This window comes from Lagopus leucura, unplaced genomic scaffold, assembly GCF_019238085.1.
Source record: "Lagopus leucura isolate 7727_CA_CO unplaced genomic scaffold, USGS_WTPT01 Super-Scaffold_100159, whole genome shotgun sequence".
Lineage (NCBI taxonomy): Eukaryota > Metazoa > Chordata > Aves > Galliformes > Phasianidae > Lagopus > Lagopus leucura.
Window position 1 is genome coordinate 33,683,282 of NW_024962335.1, and position 21,619 is coordinate 33,704,900.

The 21,619-nt window shown below is 39.4% G+C and overlaps 1 protein-coding gene across 2 annotated transcripts in view; it reads right to left on the bottom strand.

Moving 5' to 3' along the window:
- The window catches only part of LRP6 (LDL receptor related protein 6), a 123,383-nt gene that overhangs the window by 72,363 nt on the left and 29,401 nt on the right, over window positions 1–21,619 (bottom strand). The window lies entirely within an intron of this gene.

Below are 21,619 nucleotides of genomic sequence, written 5' to 3' on the forward strand. Positions count from 1 at the left end.
CATGGCAAAGAAAGATTTATACCCAACATCATAGCAGATGTACATAAACAGTTAAGCAGATTTGATGGAAGACCAACTCACATTCTTTTTTTTTCCTCCAGAGAAATTCACAGAAAGGCAGCTAAGTCAACACATTTAAAAGTATAGTTTTCACACATTGAATGGACGTAGCTCTGTAAAATCTTTTAAGATTGAGTAAGGGTCATTACTTGGAAATGTATGAGAGAAGGGAATTTATCTGGTTGTGTGTAAGACTGAACTTAAGCAAGGGAAACCACATCATTAAGACTGTGTACTGTGGAGGAGGAATAGTATTCCTTCTTTTTCTGTAGGTGGTAGAAGATTGGTTTACTTCTGAGTTGTTAACATAATGCAACACTAAACAAAAACAATTTGTAATATAAACAGATTAGACAAAGTGTGCCAGCGAAGCTTGCTATGTTATGTTGTTGCAGCTGGGCAGACAGAAGTCTACTGTCCTAAGTTGTTTTTCTTAACCCTATGTCATCTGCTGGCATACCTGCCTGTATCTGTGTTCCTTAACCTGGCTCAGTCAAAACAACCCAGACTTGGAAAGGTCTGAAGCTTTAAACTAACCCAGATTGTCACACAACAACAAAATGTCAACTATATGGTGCCCACATGTGAAGAGGCCTGGCCACCCATCCTTTAAAGAAAAGCAAATGTGCAACACATTTAAGCAACATTTGCAGATGAAGTTATTCTTGGCAAAGATTTATTTAAAAAAAAAAAAAGTCAGGAAATTCCATGTCATCTTTTTCCCCTTAATCCATGTCTACAGCTGTGCATTAAAACAAACAGACTATCTGTGGACAGAAATGCAGCTGATGAAAACAAATGTTGTTCTATTTAATACAAGTGAGTCATTCTTTATGGAGAAATATACCTGTCTTAAACACGGCACAGAGAGAGAGCATTTGAGACTGCCGCAGTCATGAATGAGTGCTACAGAGAAATCATTTTCCTGCCATGAAGAAGAAAAAAAACAAATGATCTTCAGATAGGCAGCACAGTAGCAAGTTGCCTGGTCAAGCTGCGCAGTAAAAAATCTACAGACTCAAAAAGTTTTAGAAGTCACACAGCACTTCTCCAAATAGCACGTGTGAGGAAGAAGGGACAACAAGGAAGCAACATTTTTAAACTTCTTTTAAAAGACTCTTCTTTACCCCAACTTGTCATGCCCCAGACTTCCTAATACTTCTTCAAGGTTAATAGGTTCCAAGGTCCTGGCCACCCTGCTAGACTGATTTTTCAGGCTGAAACAGAAAGCTCATTAGTTGCTGTATAGCCTTGCCTTCTTCCCTGTCTCTCTCTCCCCTCTCACACACAGTACAATTAATGAAGAGAAAAACAGGTAAGGGAAGTCTAGCCACAAAGTAGTCTTCCTAGACTTCATAAAACCAGCCACGTTTTATTTGTCAGAGGAGGCCACATGCACACAGCATTTGTTTTAAGATTCTGCAGCGCTTCCATTCAGCTCTGATGGCCTCTGCTCCATTTCTGCAATAGATTTTTCTACTATCATCTTTCTGTTTACCACCACCCTGCTTAAATCCCATGGTTCTAATGTCTACATTAAAAACCTTTGGAACCGATCATGCTCCAGCTAATGGCATCAAAGCTGCGTTTCACTCAGGAAACTGGGTTTTTCATCACTGTCAAAGTAATCCAGGTGATAGTTTGAAAACCATCTTTTTTCAGTAACAGCAGCCTCCTGGAGAGATCATCTCTTGCTTGCAATACAGTGCTTACGTGGCTATGGAGCAAAAAGGATTCAAGGAACAGGTTTGGGCTAAAATAATCGGTTATCACTCTGAATGATCTCCAGTGCGCTGCAGTGGTCTACAAGCACTTCCACTTGTACACAGGCTGGAGGCCTCTATAGCTGCTGAAATCAGGGGCCGGCAACACTCGCTAAGTTCCCAATTTCAGTTTCTTATTCAGAAGTACAAGCACTTCCCCACAACAGCTGAGCAAGTGGCACAGGGTGTGGGAGCCAGAGGAGATGAGAAGAGCTGTTTAAAACAGCTATAAGAAATGCAGCCCCATCCCCCCTCAAACCATGCTTGAAGCTACCTGTGATTACTATAAGGAGACCTGGCCAACAGCCAGAGTACAGATGGACACAGCTGTAAACTTTTATTATTGCAGAGGTGCCAGCAGATTTTTTCTACAGAGATCTCAAATCATTTTTGCGAGTAACATCAAACTACTCACATCCGTCTAGTGCCAGTTCTCTCTTCTGGATGCCTCAGATTCTTGTAAGATTACATAATGGTTGGTAAGTGAGCCACACAGAGCCATACATACAGAAAAGCTAAGGATCTTTCTCCCTCCCCTTCAAACATATTTAATTAACACTTAATTAAAAACAATCAAAAACAACAACAACAAAGCAAAGCCTACAGGCTACAGCAAAACATTCACCAATAAGGAACAAGCTCCCCAGAGAGGTTGTGAAGTCTACTTCTCTGGTGATATTCAAAACCTGCCTGAAAGCTTCTCTGTGCAACCTAGTTAGGGAACACTGCTCTAGAAGCAGTGTTGGACTAGGTGATCTCCAGAGAACCCAGAGAGAGAGTCAAATCTCCCTCTAATCTAATAAAAATAGTACCACATCATATTAAAAGTGATTCTGTGTATCTACATTTCTTTTTTCTATTTCAGTAACTAATGATTTTATTTAAAAAAAATGGTTTTAATTAAATAACCTTAAGATTTTTCATCTTACTGTTAAAAGCCATCCACATCAGACTTTTATAGTAAGACTTCAGAAATAGTTGTGAGCTGTTATAAAAATTAACAGAATAACTATATTATTTATCATGGTTAATTTTAATATTAGGTGCTCGTGTCAAGAAACGCTGCAGCTCCCCCTCAGAGAATTAAGGTCCATCAAGTAGAAAAGAGGAAGGGTCTTCAGCATCAGTAGGTATGATGTTTTATTTGACTGTGGTCCAGAGTGTTCATTACTCCCTTAATGAAAAGTTGTGAAAATGTTTATCTTATACAGTTCGTTGTGGTTCAACTCAGCAGGTGGCTCGGCACCACACACTCCCTCACTCCCTCCCTTCCCAATGGGATGGGGGAGAGAATTGGAGGGAAAAATATTAGAACTCATGAGTTGAGATAAACCAATTTATTAAGGTAAAGAAAAGAAAAAGGATAATAGTTAATGACAATTTATCTGTATCTATCTATCTATATGAGTGTATGTAACAGGTGATGCACAAACAATTGTTCATCACCCATTTGCTGTCTGACTCAATTCTTTCTGGGGTGCCATGTCCCCATAAGAGCTGCTTTTCAAGACTCAGGATACTGTTTCAGACAATGGCAGTCATCCAGTGGTTGCTCTCACAATTGTAAGTGCATGCCATTTGTCAAGACAAATTTGTGGAAGTTGATATAATCCACCTGCCAGGTCCCCCCATATTTGTATTTCAGTCATCATTCTCTGTACCAAAGAGGTTTTATTCCACTTGGCTTGCTTAACTATAGCACATGTTTCACACTGATGGATAACCTGTGCAAGAGCGTCCATAGTCAAGGCCACCCCTCAGTCCTGAGCCCATTTATAGGTTGCATCTCTATTCCTTGATGGCCTGAAGTGTCACAGTCCCACTGAGCTAGAAATAAGCATCTATCACAGTAGTTGGGTATTCTATTACATTTTTATCAGATCCAGAAGTATTTTCTTCCCCTTGAGAATACTGAACAATGTTGAAAAGATCTCAGTGGCATAGTCCAGATCCAGCACACTGCAGTAGTTTGTGCCTCTATAGGATTGCCAAGGCAACAGCAGATCTTTTCCAAATATTCTACTAGTTTGTCAGGATTCAGTTGTTCAGAGGTGAAGTTCCAAACCACTGGGGGTGCCCACTACTTTAGATACCTGCCCAAACAATCCCACACTTCCTACAACTCAGAACTATCCCACCTCAGGGCAGGTATCTGGGTGACATTCTTAAATAATGTCACGGAACACATTCACAACAAATAGCAATAGGAACATGGTAGATTGAATTTCCCACGGATATTCATAACTCCCAAGAGCTAATGTAACTAGCTCTTGAGCTCTAGTGAAAGAAGGAAAAGTGAAAAAGAGGCTGATGAACTGCTGGAAAGTGTCCTCCTCTATCTCCCTCCATAGCCAGACTCCCCGAAAGACAAAGAAAAGAGCGTAATCGTTAATAGAATCAACAACATGCCATCCAGAGCCTAACAATGACTGCAATGCTGAATACACACAAAACAGTAATTTCTCAGCTGGCAATTTTATCATAAGATAAGCCAAGGCCACACAGCAAGCAAAAAAAAAACCAAGCAAAAAAATCTTAATCCAACCCTCAGAGGTGACAAACAATGCATCAGGGAGAATAAACAGCAAGGAAGGTGCTACACAATATAGTTCCACAAAAAGACTAAGAGAGCTCTATAAATATAGTGACTAGCAATTATCAAACTACCACAAAACCCTGTATTAACATGCTCCAGGGCCAGATCTGCTGTTATCTCAACATTCTGTGCCCCACGTTGGGTGCCAAAATGACTGTTGCGTGTAATTAGGCAGGTGGCTCAGTACCACACAGTCATTTGCTCACTACTCTCCTTCCCAGTGGAACTGGGAAGAGAATCAAGGAAAACAAAAAAAGCATTCCAACTTGTGCATTGAGAGAAAACTTATTTAGTAAGATAGACAAAAGGAAAATATTTATGACTATAGATATATATACGTGCACATATATATGGACATATATAACAAGTGGGGCACAATTACTCATCAACCAACTAGCCCCTCAAGCAGTGGAAGAGAGAGTGATGCACCCCTACCCCTTTCAAAACTCTTTCCACATGATGTCTTATGCTATGGAATAGCATGTTCCCATTGGCCAGTTTAAGTCAGCTGTCCTAATTCTGTTCCCTTCCAGCTCATTGGGCCCTTTGCTGAGAACGGCCTCGGCTCTGCACAACACTGCTTAGCAGCAGCTATAAACATCAGTGCATTATCAACATTTTTTTTCTTCTAGAGAAGAAACAAAGCACCATACCAGACACTGTGAAGAAAACCTGTCTCAGCTGAAACTAAAACACAGGTATACCACATACAAATATTAAGAACAATGAGAAGAAAAGCTTAAACCTACAAACATTTTCCTGTATATTCTTAAACTCATGGGTGTTTTTTTTTGTTGCTTTTTCATTTGTTTTTGAATTTTGGCATCTCCTGTAAGTAAAGTGAAACAGGCTATAAAAACTTCCTCTTCAAAACCATCAGAAATCACTACGCACTGTACAGCTGTAACTTGCTAGTTGTGATTTGCTTCAAATTATAAAGTTTTGCCATGGCAAAAGAAAGGAAACAGCGTTTCTTGATTCCACTCTGTGAGATGAACAAACACGGTAAAGAACAGGGTTTCTTTTCCAATAAAGCTCAAAGTCTAGGTGCACTGAGGGTAGATTATTTCCTATATGCAGAAAAAAAAGCTTGCACAGTACAAATGCTGAGATTAAATACTATAATTCAGCAGTGATTTCCAACAGTACTCACACTGAGACAGAAATTCATGTCCAGCACCTATCGGCTTTGCAATCTTCTGATCTGTGATGCTCCCCATCACTGATACGGATTCTTTCAGCCCCGCTATCTTGCATGAAGCCAGGCCCCTGCCAGGAGCATCATTAAAGCCCCGGCCAACAGCTGTTTCACTCATTGAGCAGGGATACCATAAACAGCACTTAGCTGATTTTAAGGCAGTTAATTGGGACACCTTGCAGGGCAGGCAATCATTTACCTTCACGAACATTATTCTGTGGGAAGAACAGCTGCCTAATTGGGACAGCCAATTATTTGGTTAAGCCCTTCACAGTGGATGCTTCAACTTTCCAATTATGCTCGTTTACATCCCTGAGAACCTCTAAACTTCACAAGGACCCAAAGAGCCACCCAGCCTCAGAGCCAGGGTAGGTTTCAAGGGCACAGCATCCCCTGGAGCTCATCAGCTCTGCAATACTCCCTGCAGAGCTTGGCACTTGACTCACTCTGCTCCACACTAGCAGGACTGCCACTCTTCCGATGAGGAAAAGTGAAATTAAATAAGAAACACAAATAGTTCATGAAAAAGTTGTATCACATATATGCATTTGGCTGCCTAAACTAGTTCTTGACTTTAGAAGAAGAAATGTCTGCAGTCCTTCAGGACTTCAAGAAAAAAAAGCCCAAACAAGCAATCATTCCATGTGTCCTCAATATAAACTTGTTGAGGAAGGTTTAAGGAGGAATGGAACCACAATCCAGAAGGACTTAAAGTCTCAAACTAAGCAGAAAATGAGTTTTCAAATGGACTCTAAGTACCATCAGAAGGTTCTAGCATGAAGTTTCTCAACTGATTGAAAACTTCAAGAAATATTTTCAGTCCTTCAAAAGAAACAAAAAATGTACACAGTCAACCAAATACAGAGATAATTTATTCATGAGAGAGGAAGAAATATTCCTTCAGGATACGATCAAGATAAACACAAATGAGATGTTCTTAGCTAGGTGAGAACTGCAGTTTTTCATAACAGTTTGTCTCTATGAATAAGCACAGGCATTAACTGAACATGATTTTCAGAGTTGCTCTACAGTAATATCTTACGTTATCTCTCTGTATTCAAGGAAAATTTCTGTGCAATTAACTTATCCTACACAAGTTTTCAACTGCCTTTGTGCGACTACTCTTGAATGTGCTTAGAGCAGCTATACAGGGAATTAGGCATGAGCTATTAACATCCTACTACACTGAATTTCTTTCCCTTAAATTTTCTGGTTTGGGAGCCCACAAGCTCCTATCAAAACTGCAGTTTCTCATTTTGGCTACACAGAGCTGACTCATTTACTGGACAAAACAAAAACATATTTTGCTGAAAATCAAGTCTTTCATATTTCATTCTCCTCAAATACATCAGTGTATCTACCAAGTTATTAGAAAACCCAGAAATGCTAAAATGCTGCAGCTTTTTAATTCCCTATCCACTCCGTCCCCCAATTCCCACCTCCATCCTCTGCATGCTGGTAAAGGCTGGAGGCCTGGCATACTTCCACATCTGCTCGTCCATTCATTTCACAGTCCAGACTATTAGTGCTCAGATCACTAAAACTATCGAGGAGTCTGTTCAGCGACTTTAGCACAATGACCAGAAGTAGAGATGTCTCATTCTGCTATTGCTGCCAACAAAGCAGTGACCTCCTGAAGCATCTGAAATCAATGATGAACTACTGCAGCCTTCACAACGGATCTCCCAGGAATCCTAAAAGACTAAACAAACAAATGGGGAAAACACTGTGCTAAATTTCATGTCTGTGTACATCAGCCATATAATAGAAAGAAGTCTACTGGAATACATACTTTGTGAGACATGCAAATACTGTTCCTGGTATACTCTACGCTGGTTCCTCAAAAGAACTGGCCCACCCTGGTGACAGTAGTTCTGCACAAATGACTGCATTTATCCTAGCACCTCAGGCAGTACGCTCATCAGGCAAAGACCCGCCTGTAATCAATAAGGCAACATGAGGACTTCCTCGTAAGATCTGGCTTTAGTTTCCTATATACATCTCATCTGGTAGGAGAAAGAAATTTTTGTTTGACCTTTCCTTTTCTTTTCTTTATTTTTTAAAATGAGGGATAAAAGCAAACATTTCCATTTTGGAAAGAAGAAATATTTCAATGAAGCTGTCAGAAGCTGATGCTTTGATTCTAACTCATTATCAACAATACATTATAAAATTAGAATGAGATTTTGGAGATTGTTTTCTCAAGTCCTAAAAATAATATACTGGAAGATATTTATAAGAAATCAAAATGGTAGCACAAACTTACTTGATAAACTTATTTTCTATGCATGAATAGGGACTTAATATGCAAAAGTATCTCTTAGCCAAAATGCTGGCTGTTTTCAGGTTTCTAGCTTGAGAAATATTCTGGGCAATCTGACAAGAAAAGCACAGAGGGGAGATTGTTTTTCATTTTCATCCAGACATTTCTGAGAGTCTGTAGGAAGTAACATTTGACTGAACTGTCAAACATGTGCTTATACACTGTAGAATTGCATGCATCAGATTGTCCTTTTGGACACATCCTAAGGAAACAAGAAAAAGAAGTTCATCAGAAAACAAGAAGTTGTTTTTGCTGAATGCACAGGAAGGCAGAATTTCAGTTGTTTGAGCAGGTGGAAAGGTCTTTCCCTCCATGAACTTGTAAATTAACCTTTTCTATCTCCAGACATAAAAGGTCTAACAGTGTGCCTTCTACACTTATTGAACAGAAGCCATTTTTTCATTTATTACAGAGCAAGCAGGAAATAAAGCTGTCAGAACTCAGCAGCATTAAAACAAACAAACAAACAAACAAACAAACTGCCCCAGCTTTAGCCAAATAAATATAGAAAGAAACAGTTTCTTCTCTCTGTTATCTATTTAACACCACCACTAGACCCTAGCTGACTGCAAAATGGAAGTGAAAAGCAGATGTGGGCTGGAATGCCTCAGTCAGCCCTTTGTGCAGGAATTGGCCCAAACATCATACACCAGACCCTTCAAAGTTCAGCCAGATTTTTAGTTGCAGGTAAGCCAACAGAAAATTGAAACATAACCTAATGTAATAGGAGATGGACAAATTGACAAAAGGAAAACACTTGCCTTCCAACATATCTTGCTTCTTCAAATTTTAAAGAAAATATCAGAGGAAAGCAAACAGGTTGGCAGTGCTGACAGAATTTCAACACACACACCTACACACAATACCATAGTCTCTAGAGAAGCTAGCAAAGAAGCAGGGGCAGGACCTCACACCACTGCTGGGCAGCTCTGGAAACTGAGTCTCACAGATATTTGTTCCACTGAGTCTTCAGAGCTAGCTGAGCATTGCCCAAGAGCAGACTGTGAACATAGAACACCTGGTTTTAAACTGCTCTTCAAGATCCCATTAAAAGATACAGATCCCCATGCCTGTGAATTGAACAAAACTCTGAAAGCAAGTATAAAAGAATATTTAGCTATATTGAAATGATAAGTGGTGGAGAGTGCAAGAAACTGCTAGAATTATTCCTCACAGTCATTCCAAGAGAAACTTTACTTGGTACTTTGCACAATGAAAAATAATTTGTCTCTTTACAATGTTTTGTATTAAACATACAAATATTTGCACCATAGAATATTTAGAATTCACTAATTTCAAAGAGCCTTGAGCTGAAACTGAATACGTGCAAATCAACTGCTACTGTTAATTTTTCAGTCTCTGCTTTGACAAGTACGAGAATCTTTGCAGTGAAGTCAAACTTGCTACTTATATTTCAATATCAAAAAAAGGATAATTTTCCTCACCCCTTTACCCATCCTTTATATAGGAAGCAAAAAAAGTTTTTTTGTTGCAAGTTGTTCAGATGAAGCAGTGGTTTTTCCCTATGTATGTATCTTAAATTGAAGCACTATGATCACATCTACTATACCACAGCAGGAAGTCATAAACTTTACCCATATTGCCTGGTACACAAGAGTGAGAGGGAGAACCCATTTTGCATTCTCTGCTGTTTCCTTCCAGCAAAAAGTCATACCACTGTACATCACTATGCAGTAGCATTATTTCCTACCTAGAAGGACTTAGTGGTTCTAGTAGATGTAAAACTCAACACGAGCCAGCTGTGTGCCTTTGCAGCCCAGAAGGCTAATGGTATCCTGAGCTATGTTAGAAGAGTGGTGGTCAGCAGAGAGAGGGAGATGATTGTCCCTCTCTACTTTGCCTTTGTGAGACCCCACCTGGAGTACTGTATCCTGGTCTGGGATGCTCAGAACTAGGAGGATGTGGAGCTGCTGGAGTGGATCCAGAGGAGAACAGCAAGGATGATAAAAGGGCTTCTCCTATGAAGACAGGCTGAAGGAGCTGAGCTTGTTCAGCCTGGAGAAGAGAAGGCTCTGAGAAGAACTCATTACAGCCTTCTAATATTCAAGGGGATCTTAGAAGCAGGAGGGAAAACAACGTTTTTACATTGGCAGACTGTGATAGGACAAGAAGGAATTGTTTTAAACCAAGAGAAGGGAGATTTAGCTAAGATGTCAGAGGAAAGTGTCACAGAGAGGGTGGTGGTGAGGTGCTGGAACAGGCTGCCCAGAGAGGATGTGAATGCCGCATCTTTGTATCTGTTCAAGGCCAGGCTAGATGGAGTCCAGAGCAACCTGATCTAGTGCTTGAGCTAGTGTTTGGCTACCCTTCCCATGGTGAGGTGATTAGAACTAGATGATCCTTGTGGTCTCTTCCAACCAAAGCCATGCCATGATTTAATGCATTAACAAATCAAGCTGCCTTGGACTTTCGATATCACGTTTCTAGCAGGCTCCTGATTCTCTTCCCATAGTTTCCAACATATTGCTCGGTAAGGAAATCAGGCTTACGTGTATGTACCCATCATTCCCTAGGTTGTTTTTTTGTTTTTTTTTTAATGAATTGGGAATGACATTTAGGGGCTCATTAGATTTTCAGTGCAGTGTCTGTCCTTGCGATTTGTTTATCAGTTTCTTGATAAGGAAACCAACTTGATGCCCTCTGTTAGCAATCTGCAGGCAAACCACTCATTTCAGCTGTTCTGAAATGCCCTTGTTTGCCTTGAATTTTTTTTTCCTTCTGTACTTTGATCATCCACTAGACTCACTGAATCACTTATTCTGCTGTAAGAAAGCAACATGAAGCAATTAGTCTTTTCATACTACAAAATGACCAAAAATAAGGTCTTATTTTTAACCCATCAAAAGCTGCAAGATGCTTGTGAACAAATAAATAAAAAAAAAAAAAAAAAAAAAAAAGGAAAGAGATCATCCTATGGAAGATAAAAAGAATAGAAACAAAAAGAATCAGTGTAATTAATGCATAATAAGACAGGACACATTACACCTGAGGTATACATTGAGCCCTAATTCTGGAGATCAAGACTAGGCGAGCTTTGCAGTTGTTGAGGAGGAAGGTTTCTAGTGAACATTTAGAAAGCCATACTACACATGATCAGAATATAGGCTAAAGGCTTTACACTCAGATGAAACGAACAGCTCTTCATTTACATATTGAAGAAAAAAAATCTGTTAAGCAACTAAGCTGACCTGCTGGAAGGCACCTCTGCTAAGAAATACCTGGGAGTCCTGGCATACAATGGGTTGACCACGAGCCAGCAGTGTGCCTTCATGGCCAAAAATGCCAACGGAATCCTAGAGTGCATTAAAAAGAACATGGCCAACAGGTCAAGGGAGGTTCTTCTCCCCGTCTACTGTGCCCTGGTGAGACCAGAGCTGTGCTCAGTTTTGGGCTTCTCTACTCAAGAAAGATAGGGAATTACAGGAGAGAGCCCAACAGAGGCCTACAAAGATGAGTATGGAACATCTCCCTCATGAAGAAAGACTGAGAGACCTGGGAGTGTTCAGCCTGGAAAAGAGAAGGCTAAGAGGGGATTATATCAACTCTTATAAATACCTGAAGGGAGGGTGTCAAGTAGATGGAGCCAAGCTCTCCTCAGTGATGCCTAGCAACAGGACAAAGAGCACAAACTGAAGTGCAGGAAGTTTCATATGAACATGATAATAAATTCTATACTTTGAGGGTGACAGAGCCCTGGAACAGGCCGCCCAGAGAAGTTGTGGAGTCTTCTCCAGAGATATTCAAAACCTGTCTGGACACTTTTTCCAGTGCAACCTACTCTGGGGAGTCTGCTTTAGCAAGAGAACTAGATGATCTCCAGAGGTCCTTGCCAACCCCTGTGTTTCTGTGAAAATATTACTGGAATTTTATTTTCTGCTATTTATTGGAGTGGTTTTATAGAAATACATCATTTGAATGCTTCAGATTTTTTTTTTAAAGCAATAAAATCATTCTTCTCATTTAACTTGCAGAAACAGATGTCATGGTAAATACAACACTAACTGCATACAAAGGAAATTATATGCTAATATATGTAAAACAAGCAAAGAAAAACCTCAAAAACAAATAGACATATTTTCTATATTTAAATATATTGTGAACTGAAGTCCAGTTTTTTAGAAACTTGCAGTTACATATAAAATCCTTCTAGTATATAATTATGATATATTGGAAAGTTTGGAATCTTTCTTATCCAACTAAAATATGCACCCCAGTTTTCTGATATATGAATACAAAATGGCATCTTTAAACACGTGATTTAATCTAATGTAATATTTGCCACTTCTTTTGATAAATTGTATGGAAATAGGGCATAGGGAGAAAGAGCTGGGAACATAATAGTTGAGGATAGCTAAAGCCAGCATACATGGGTGTGGAAGGCGTCCTAAATCAGCGGGAATTCTGCTGACAGGAATCCAGGAACACAAAAGCAGATCAAGCAGTACCCCTCTTTGAACAGGTTGCAAAAGGGGAGAAGGAAAGTTGTAGAGGAAATACTTCCCTGTATCACTCCTTTCTGACCCCTTCAAGGCTTCTAAAAGCTAAGAAAGAAAGAAAAAGGAAGAATAATAAAGTCTACCAAGATGCAACCTGTTTGAAAAAATAAAAAGCACTTTATAAATCTTTATTTGCAGTATATTAGTAGGTATTCAGCACAGTAATAGGAAATTCATTTTACTAAGCATGGTATATACACATCATAATTTGTTCTTCAGAACAGCACATTGTTGACAATACATTATCAGCAGGGAGGGGAAATGGTCACTCTTCCACACTTAATGGCATCTAAACCAGAACAACACATGAAGAAACTCTTTTGCATATAGATATATTTATCAGATATATAGATAGATATATTTATCAGTATTGCAGACAGATTTTTTTAGTTTTGATTTTGTTCCAGGGACCAACTTACTGTTTCACTCAACAAAAATCAAATATATCTAGCTACGTTGAGAATAAACATTTCAAGGAATAATTTAAAATGTGTGATCAGAGAAAACCGAGACATTTAGGTCTGGAATGCTTTAAAAGCTGCAATGTACAATGCCACAAAAGAGCAAGTGATGCATGTGCTGATACACAGCTGGGAACTGCACCGCTCTTGCATCTTGAAGCTGCTCACAGCTTTCATCTTATAAACTTTCTGGCACTGTGATGCTTCCTTACCTATAAGTCTCATTTTATTTTGTTACAGCTGGTCCTCTGTGCCACTTTCAAGTGCCTTATGTGCTCATCCCTCCAATACAAGGACAAGGTAACTGAAATTGTAAGCAAAAACCTAAAACTGGGTAAGTGGGATGCATGCTCTGTTCTGAATTATAAAATATGCCACTCAAACTCAGGTAGAAATTTCAAATATAAGCCCAGTATGCAGAACAGATGTTAACAGCTGGGAATGAATATATGAAGAAATTTTTATCTGAATCAAGTCAAGAACAATGAGCACAAATCCATAGATTTGGTAGTAAATTGAAGAAGGTAAAGTATCCTTGGGTAAGTATCCTTGGCACAGCCCCCAGCACAACTACACTTTAAGAACAAGCTATAGCTAAGCAGAAGCAATGCCAACTTTAATTACTGATTTAGAATTACTAATCAAATTCACACACATAAAAAAGCATTTAAAATTATTCCCTAATATGTAAACTCAGGTCAGAATGTCAACTTTCCACTAGATAAGATCTACTGTTCTCTAGTGCATGACTGAATTTCCAGAGGTGGGAATGCAGTGCACAAGAGACTGGTGTTTTCCACTGCCACACTGCTCTGTTCTTTCTGACTACTGATAGGCAAACTAGGGGCTTTAGGTCTGTTTCTGCTGTAGAAATTGATCTAGTGGGCAGATCGTAAAGCTACCTTTTTCTGTCAAATTTCTTGTGCTCTAGAGTTAGAGTTCTCTTATTGATCGCACTGAAACTCTGTATCCCTGTTACACGTAAAAGCAGAGGTTTTAGTTCTTTATGTAACACTACTCATCTTGACTATTATTTATCTGTTTACATTTTCTTGGATTGACTGAACACTGCATCTGCTCTGCATCACATTGAAACCAAGTTCACTAAGCAATTGTGAATCCTGAAGCAGGATAGTGCAGCCATCTTTTTTTCCTTTTTTTTCTTCTTTTTTTTTTTTTTTTTTTTTTTTCTTCAAGACAAAGCATTTCTTCTCCAAAACTCTTCTACGAGTCACAATTACAATCTTAAGAGTGAAAAAGATTAGGGCAGAAAGACAGCTTCATTAATAATGGCAGCACTGAACACAATTACTGACAGCTTGAAACTTGTGTCCAAGCCATGTATAATTTACAGGTTTCACTTTATATGTTTTCTGTCCCAAGGCAAAGTGCAATTAATTCATTCATCTAGATTCTGGGTTTTCCTTTAAGTTAGATTTTCCATGGAAATGCAGTAGCGTGCTTGTACAGCACAAACCCTCCAAATTTTGCACGAACCAGTGCTTACAAGAATGGACTCAAAATCTGAGAAAGTAAAATTCCAGCTCATGTACGTATAAATGTATATATTCTTTTCCCCAAGAGTTGAGTTTATCAGGGATGCACTCAAACCTCAAATGCAATGTAATGTTCGGAAACTATCTGAACATAACCACCTACAAAAATTTTTTTCCTCAATATTTAAATTGCTCCTTTCATACCAGGTCCCATTTAGCCTGTCCATTCCATGGTCTGCTTCAGATAACAATGCTTTCTTTTGTTATAAGTCATGAACAGTAATCCCTTCATGCTTGTTATCCAGTTTTACCAAAGGCTTTTATCTGCTTTATTGACAATTACTGTTTAACCACTTTTCTCTGAACTGAATTTAATTGTAAATGGAATGTAAACTGTAAAAGTTATGTAAATGACAAAAAAAAAAAAAAAAGTTTGGGATTAATATTGCAGACAAAAATACTTTTGGAAATGAACTATAAGAAGAAATTAAAGGATAGAGCTATACTAATAATACACAGAAGTCACGGCAATGGTAAGATTCCCCCCCAAGTGTGTAAGAAATATAGATAGTGAATTTATTCAGAGAAGCTTTAACTCTTCCTAACCTTACTCTTGTTTTTTTTGTCAACTGCCCTGGGAAGCTGTCAGAATAGCTTGGTTTTGCACATCGATACACATGGTTAGGGAAGACTGTGATTCAATGGCATGTGACATTGACAGTTTGATAGAATCAGGCCAGTTTGCACAAAAGGAACAGCTTCACCAGAAGGATGCATTCTGTTCCGGAGTAGAGAAGTGCATTATTTAACTTAACTTGTCTAATTAACAATCCAAGAAAACAGGCACTGCAGCTTTTTTACAGCGTACAGAAAGAAACTTAGCCAGGGCTAGCCTCAGATGCTGAAGCTTCTTCTGAGCAACTCCCTACACTAGAAATACCATCATTCCCTACTCAAAGCTCATAAATCATAAGAAAGGGGGCTCTTGAGATATTTTTTTCTACTTCCAGTTGTTCAACATCTTCACTATCAATTAAACGTGCTGACGTAACCATGTGAGAAAGGGCTTTTACAAGCAAGAATTCATTTTGTAATTAAGTCATTGTAACAGTAATTTTCAAGGATAAGAGCTTAAGCAGCCACATGTCACAAATACTGTGTACTATCCTCTATACTCAGGGAAGCAAAGAAGCTGAAGTTCCAAGAAACACAAAAGAGCTGGATGTACTGATGGCAGTACTACTGCATTAAGACTCAGTACAAAAATCTCTGAACAGAGCCCTCCTGTGCTCCCTGCATCAGGCTGCAATGTCTAAAAGAAGATTTTCTGAATTTGGTTTGGAAATTAATGCTGTAAGTCCTCCTATTAAAAGGGGAAAAAAAAATATTATGCTTCACTTTGCTCCAGAGATAAAATAATTATTTTAATGGAGATGAAATATAAAGACTCTTGTCTTCATCAGAGTTTTATCAGGAGCAGTGCTTTAATGACTGCAAGAGTCTAAAATATATGCAAGTCAGCCTTGTGTTACTGACTCAAGGTCAATGTCTATTAGGAAGCTTCCAATGCTGGAATTACTATGAAGCTCTAGTTTCTTGAATAGGACAATGAGACAACTTTTTTGCTTAGCTTTTTACACCACATTAACAAACTATCCAATAAACTCACAGTGCAAGATTTATTTAGGGGCTTTTTTGTTTTTAAACTCAATTGTTAAATTGCAGTCATTTTTCAAAAGAAGAATGCATATTTTTGCCTCCTTTCCTTTTATTGTTGATAAAAGCAATAACACTCACCAGCATTGGCACTAGAATGCATCATTATTAAACAACCCATGTCCTCAGGGGGGAGTGGCATTAATCAAATCAGCTTTAGAACCCAATTCAGCAGGGTGAGCCAGCCGGCTCGGCTAAGCAACCTTTCTGCAGTGCCTGCACGGAGCTGAGCTGGCTAACTTAACTCAGCAGGTTGGGCACCCAAGGCAGCCATGTAAATATCACTCCTCAAAGATCTTTTTCTGGCTAACTTTCAAACAGAAAGGCACAAACTCACTCTTTCTCCTTGGCGGTCTCAGATAACAGTGAAAGAAATGAGCTTGCTCAGTTTGGCAAGGACTCATCTCTTAACAAGAGAGGTTACTATGTGGTTTTTTATTATTCTTTATAGAAGTAAAGAATCACCAGTGCAAACTGATGTCAGTGAAGTAGTTAGAGCTGGCAATGAGTGAAGGTATCAACTCCTGCTATTTTAGCAGGGAAGTCATCTCCCTGGTCTGCAGATAGCTCCTACAGAAATATGAAAATGCTTTCAAAGCAGAGAACTGTTGATTTCAGACTCAGGTACAAGGAAGCTTTCTTGAGGTCATTTCAATAAAGTTTACACAAACTATCTGTTACGTAGAAAATCGTATCAGAGATTTAGGAGCTGCTTTTCCTGTCACAATGCCCTGAAATGAACTGGCATCTACCAGGATCATTTCCATTTGTCTTATTTCTAGGAAAAGGCACAGCCACTCTAAAGTTCAGCAATGGGCAAAGCCTCTGGAAAAACAAACAAACAAACCACTAACTATCAAGTTTTTCTGCCAACCCTGAAACTAACAATATTTTGTCTTCTAATTGTAAGCATGCCAGAACTGGACTCCTTGAAGTCTGACTAAAACAGAGGCACTAAGGCATGCGGAGTGAGTCTGTCCTGTGTGGATATTGTTAGAGAACAGGAATCTACCTTATTGGTACTGAGATTGTAGAGTCATAAAATGGCTTAGGTTGGAAGGGATCTTAAAGCCCATCAAGTTCCAACCTCCCACTTTGAGGAGGGCTGCCGCCCACTAGACCAGGTTGCGCAGACCCCTATCCAATCTGACCACTGAGGAGAAGCTGGGGGTCTTGACTGAAATCAGGCAACAAATTGCAAACATCAGATTAGACATATTTTTGCGTTCCCACATTATTTACACAAACATGCTGGACACATTAGCTACAAATGCTGTCGGTACTTTTTGCTAGACTACTGTCAGCTCCCAGCTCCTTCAAATGTCTGTGTGCAGACATTGCTAAAATAACATAACCCAAACTCATATGCTTAGTGAAAAAAACTCTTACAGAGCACTGAGCATTGCCATCCTCAGCTATGCAAAGCCCAGACATACAAACCTGTAAACTCAGAGGAGCTAATTAAGGGCACGGCTTAATTCTACAGCAATCATTTTCTGTAACATCCATACAGGCGGCCAATGTCCAGAGTGGAAATTACCCCCCACCACTAGTAACCCACACCTGTAACACATTTTCAACTTCCAATCACATCAACAGGCTCATCAAGAGGCACAGAACATCTGGGACATAAAATACGTGTAAGGTGAGACAGTTAACAGAGCTCTTGCTAAAGTTGATTATATGAAGAAATATTAGCTCTTGTTCTATCACTGAAGGGAAAGGCTCATTGTTTCTTTGGTTAAATCCCACACAGTAAACATTAGCCTGAGCCAGGATTGGGTATTTTTTTGGTTTGTTTTTTTTTTTTAGCATTTTAACTGTACATATTTAAGCCAAACTTATCAGAGAAAGCAAGTTCTGGTTTGCAGTCTTACCTGTCACTAATTATACAGTCTCATCAAAACAACACCTACACTGCACACCATTAAGCAGGTCAAACATTTGGTTAACAGTTGTCCTTATGAGATTGGAGTGGTGGAAATAGAGTTCTGAAAGAATCACCTGATGCAGTTGCCAAGCCACTCCCAATATTTGAGAAGTCATAGCAGTCAGGTGAAGTCCCTGGTGATTGAAAAAAAAGCAACACCACAGTCATTTATTTAGAAGGGTAGAAAGGATGATTTAGAGAACTACTGATCTATCAGCCTCACCTTTGTGCCAGTGAAGGCCACAGAACAGATCCTACTGGAAGCTGTGCTAAGGCACATGGAAGACAGGGAAGTGATCCAAGATGTTCAACATGGCTTTATTAAGGGCAAGTCCTACCAGACCAACCTAGTGACCCTGTATGATGGAGTAACTGTACCAGTAGGTAAGGGAAGAGCCACTGATGTCATCTGCTTGATTTCAATAAAGCCTTTGACACAGGCCCTTGTAAAATAATTCTCTCTAAATTGAAATATATGCATCTGATGAGTAGATTGATTGATTGATGGGGGAATAGTTGCAAGATTGTACACAGAGAGCAGTGATCAATGGCTCAGTGCCTAGATGGAGATCAGTGATGAGTGGCAACCCTCAGGCATCAATACCGTGGCCAGTTTTCTTTATTATCTTTATTGATGACATTGACAGTGGGGTCAAATGCACCCTCAGCACGTTTGCAGATGACCACAAGCTGCGTAGTAAGATTTATATGTCCAAGGGATGGGATGCCATTCAGATAACCTAAATAGGCTCACGCAAAGGAGTTAAGTGAATCTCATGAGGTTAAACAAACCCAAGTGCAAGATCTTGCACCTGGGTCAAGGCAACCTCTGCTATCAATACAAGCTGTGGGATGAAGGGATTGAGCACAGTTGGAAAGGAGTTGGAGGTACAAGTAGAGGAGAAGCTGGACTTGAGCAAGCAATGTGCCCTTGCAACCCAGAAAAACCAATTGTATTCTAGACTGCATCAAAAGAAATGCGGTCAGCAGGTCGAGGAAGATGATCCTGCCCCTCTACTCTGCACTGGTGAGACCTCACCTGGAGTACTACATCTAGCCATGAAGTGCTCAGTTCATGTGAGACATGGACCTGTTGGAGTGTGTCCAAAGGAGGGACACGCTTTTGCAGGGTCTGTTGTGATAGGACAAGAGTTGGTTTCAAACTAAAACAGAAGAGATTTAGATATCAGAAAGAAAGGTCTGGTTTTTTGTTTGCATTTTGTTTTTTTGTTTGTTGGGTAGTGAAGCACTGGAACAGGTTGCCCACAGAGACAGTGAGTGGTCCATCCATCCCTGAAGACATTCAAGGTCAAGTTAAACAAGCCTCTGAGCAACCTGATCTAGCTGTAGATGTTCTTACTGTTGGGGAGCTGGACTAGATGACCTTCAAAGCTCCTTCCCAACACACGCAATTCTGTTCTTATGAAGAGACCCATACATAAATTACTTATTTTGGCAGTACTTGTTCTCTGTTACCCCAATCTCACCTTTAGAAGGCAAAAAATGCATCCTATGCTGGAAGACAACCAAGCAAGAAGCGGTAGCAAGCATCTGTTAAGAAACTGTGTTTACTTCCTCCTTTGCATCTGCTTATATATTTAAGATAATGTGACTTTCACAAAGCTAGTTAGTTTTCAGACTACAGTTGAACAAATTAAAAGGTGAATCAGAAGGTTGCTAGTTGCAATTTAGTGACGCTGCTTTTGACAAGTAATAAATATCTTTGTATTACAGTAATGACTAGACTTACGACCATGAAAATCAGACCTTCAGTGGTGATGACACAGAGCTTCTCATCTGCTTTAAAATTTTCAAAAACTAGAGAGAAAACACCAGTGAGAAGACATGACAAAACACATTGGCAGCTTAGTCATCAAAGTGAAGAGATCCCATCTCTTTTCAGCTGCTATGTTTGTCTCTTAAAGCATGAATATACAACGGCTGCTCCAAAAGTAATGCCTCTCGTTTTATTATGTTGGCTGAAGCCAGAGGCAGATGCTGGTAGTATGGCAGTAGATGTTGAGCCTTCCCACCAACGTTCTGTTACATTTTGTTGCCACGTGACAGATGACAGTGGAGGGGCAGTCTGACAAAATGGTGTCTGACATGGAAGTGTGTATGAAGCAAAGGTGTGTCACTGAATTCCTCCATGAGGAAAAAAATGGCTCCCATTGTTATTCATCAACACTTGCTGAACATTTACAGAGAGCAAACAGTAGGTGTTAGCATGGTGAGGCAGTGTTAGCAGGAAGAGGCCGTTGCCTCCACTGGTGCAGATTTTTTTTTAATTTTAATTTTAGTTTTTTTTTTAAATCAAGCACAGCATGGAGGCTCTTGCTCATCACTCGTGGAAATGCATAGCTGGTGGTGGCAACTGTGTTGAAACTACTGTTTTGTAGCTGAGACTTTGCTCTATCAAATAGAGTTAATGTGCTTTTTGTATCTATTGTAGCTTCCATGGAAATACATAAAAGGCATTACTTTCTGAGGGACTTGTGTACATATACATACCCATTATCCCATTCCTTTCTCCTATTTTTATCCTCCCCTTATCTTATCAAAGCTGCAAAATGGTTATTAAAATTCTGGTGACCCAGGGAAATATTACTCCTATCTTCTATGTAGGCAATGCCTAGCATAATACAGACAATAGCATCTGCATGAAGAATTGCTGACAAAGGGCAATGGGCAATACTGTTTCTTTTCTGCAGAAAGTGTTCAGCTTTAACCCAAGCCTTGCTGCAGTCTATGAAAGAAACACAAAGCTTACAAGATATCACTGAAGTACAGCAGCACTTGAAAGGGAAAGATATACCTGGAAGGAAGCAAAATAGAGGTCACAATGCTACCACAGCTAAAAATCCTCATTTCACTAGCTTCCAAAAAACTAGTGTTATATGACTGCAAGAGTTGGAAACTCAAGACTCCAACAATGTGAACCAGGATAAGGACTTAATGAAAAGTTGTCAAAACCAGCATTGCCAAAGCCCAGTTCAATGTTGATGAATCAGCATTTTCCAATAACAACAAATAGCCCATAAATTCCATACCAATTTTAACAAACTGGAAGTCATTTAATAAAGCTTCAGCTCTTTATTCATATCATGTTGTCAGACTAGGAAGATAGACCAGCATTTCTGTTTCTTTATAAAAGTTCATTAGCACTCAATCATCGTGTTTTTATATTCGGGGGTGCAGCAACAGAAAGACGTCTTTGTTTTACAAACATTTTAAATCTGTCTCAATCCCCACAAAGTGTTTCCAAAGGTGTTTATAGTTATTACAGGTCTTGTAACCCATTTTTGCTTTTTCACTTCTCAGTTAATCCAAATTGTTTGATAACACTGTTGTAATGAACATGAAACAGCACAGTGCTGCTTCACTTGTTACAACACAAGCACAGGAAGCTGGCATAGCAATGGCCTGAGCCGCTCAATTTCTGTGCCTGCTTCAGCAGGCATCTGCAAGAGTGGTGGAGGAGGAAAGGAAGCAAAGAGAACAATGCTGTGCTCACAATCACCTAAATAACTGCAAATGTTTGGAAGAATAAATTGGTTTT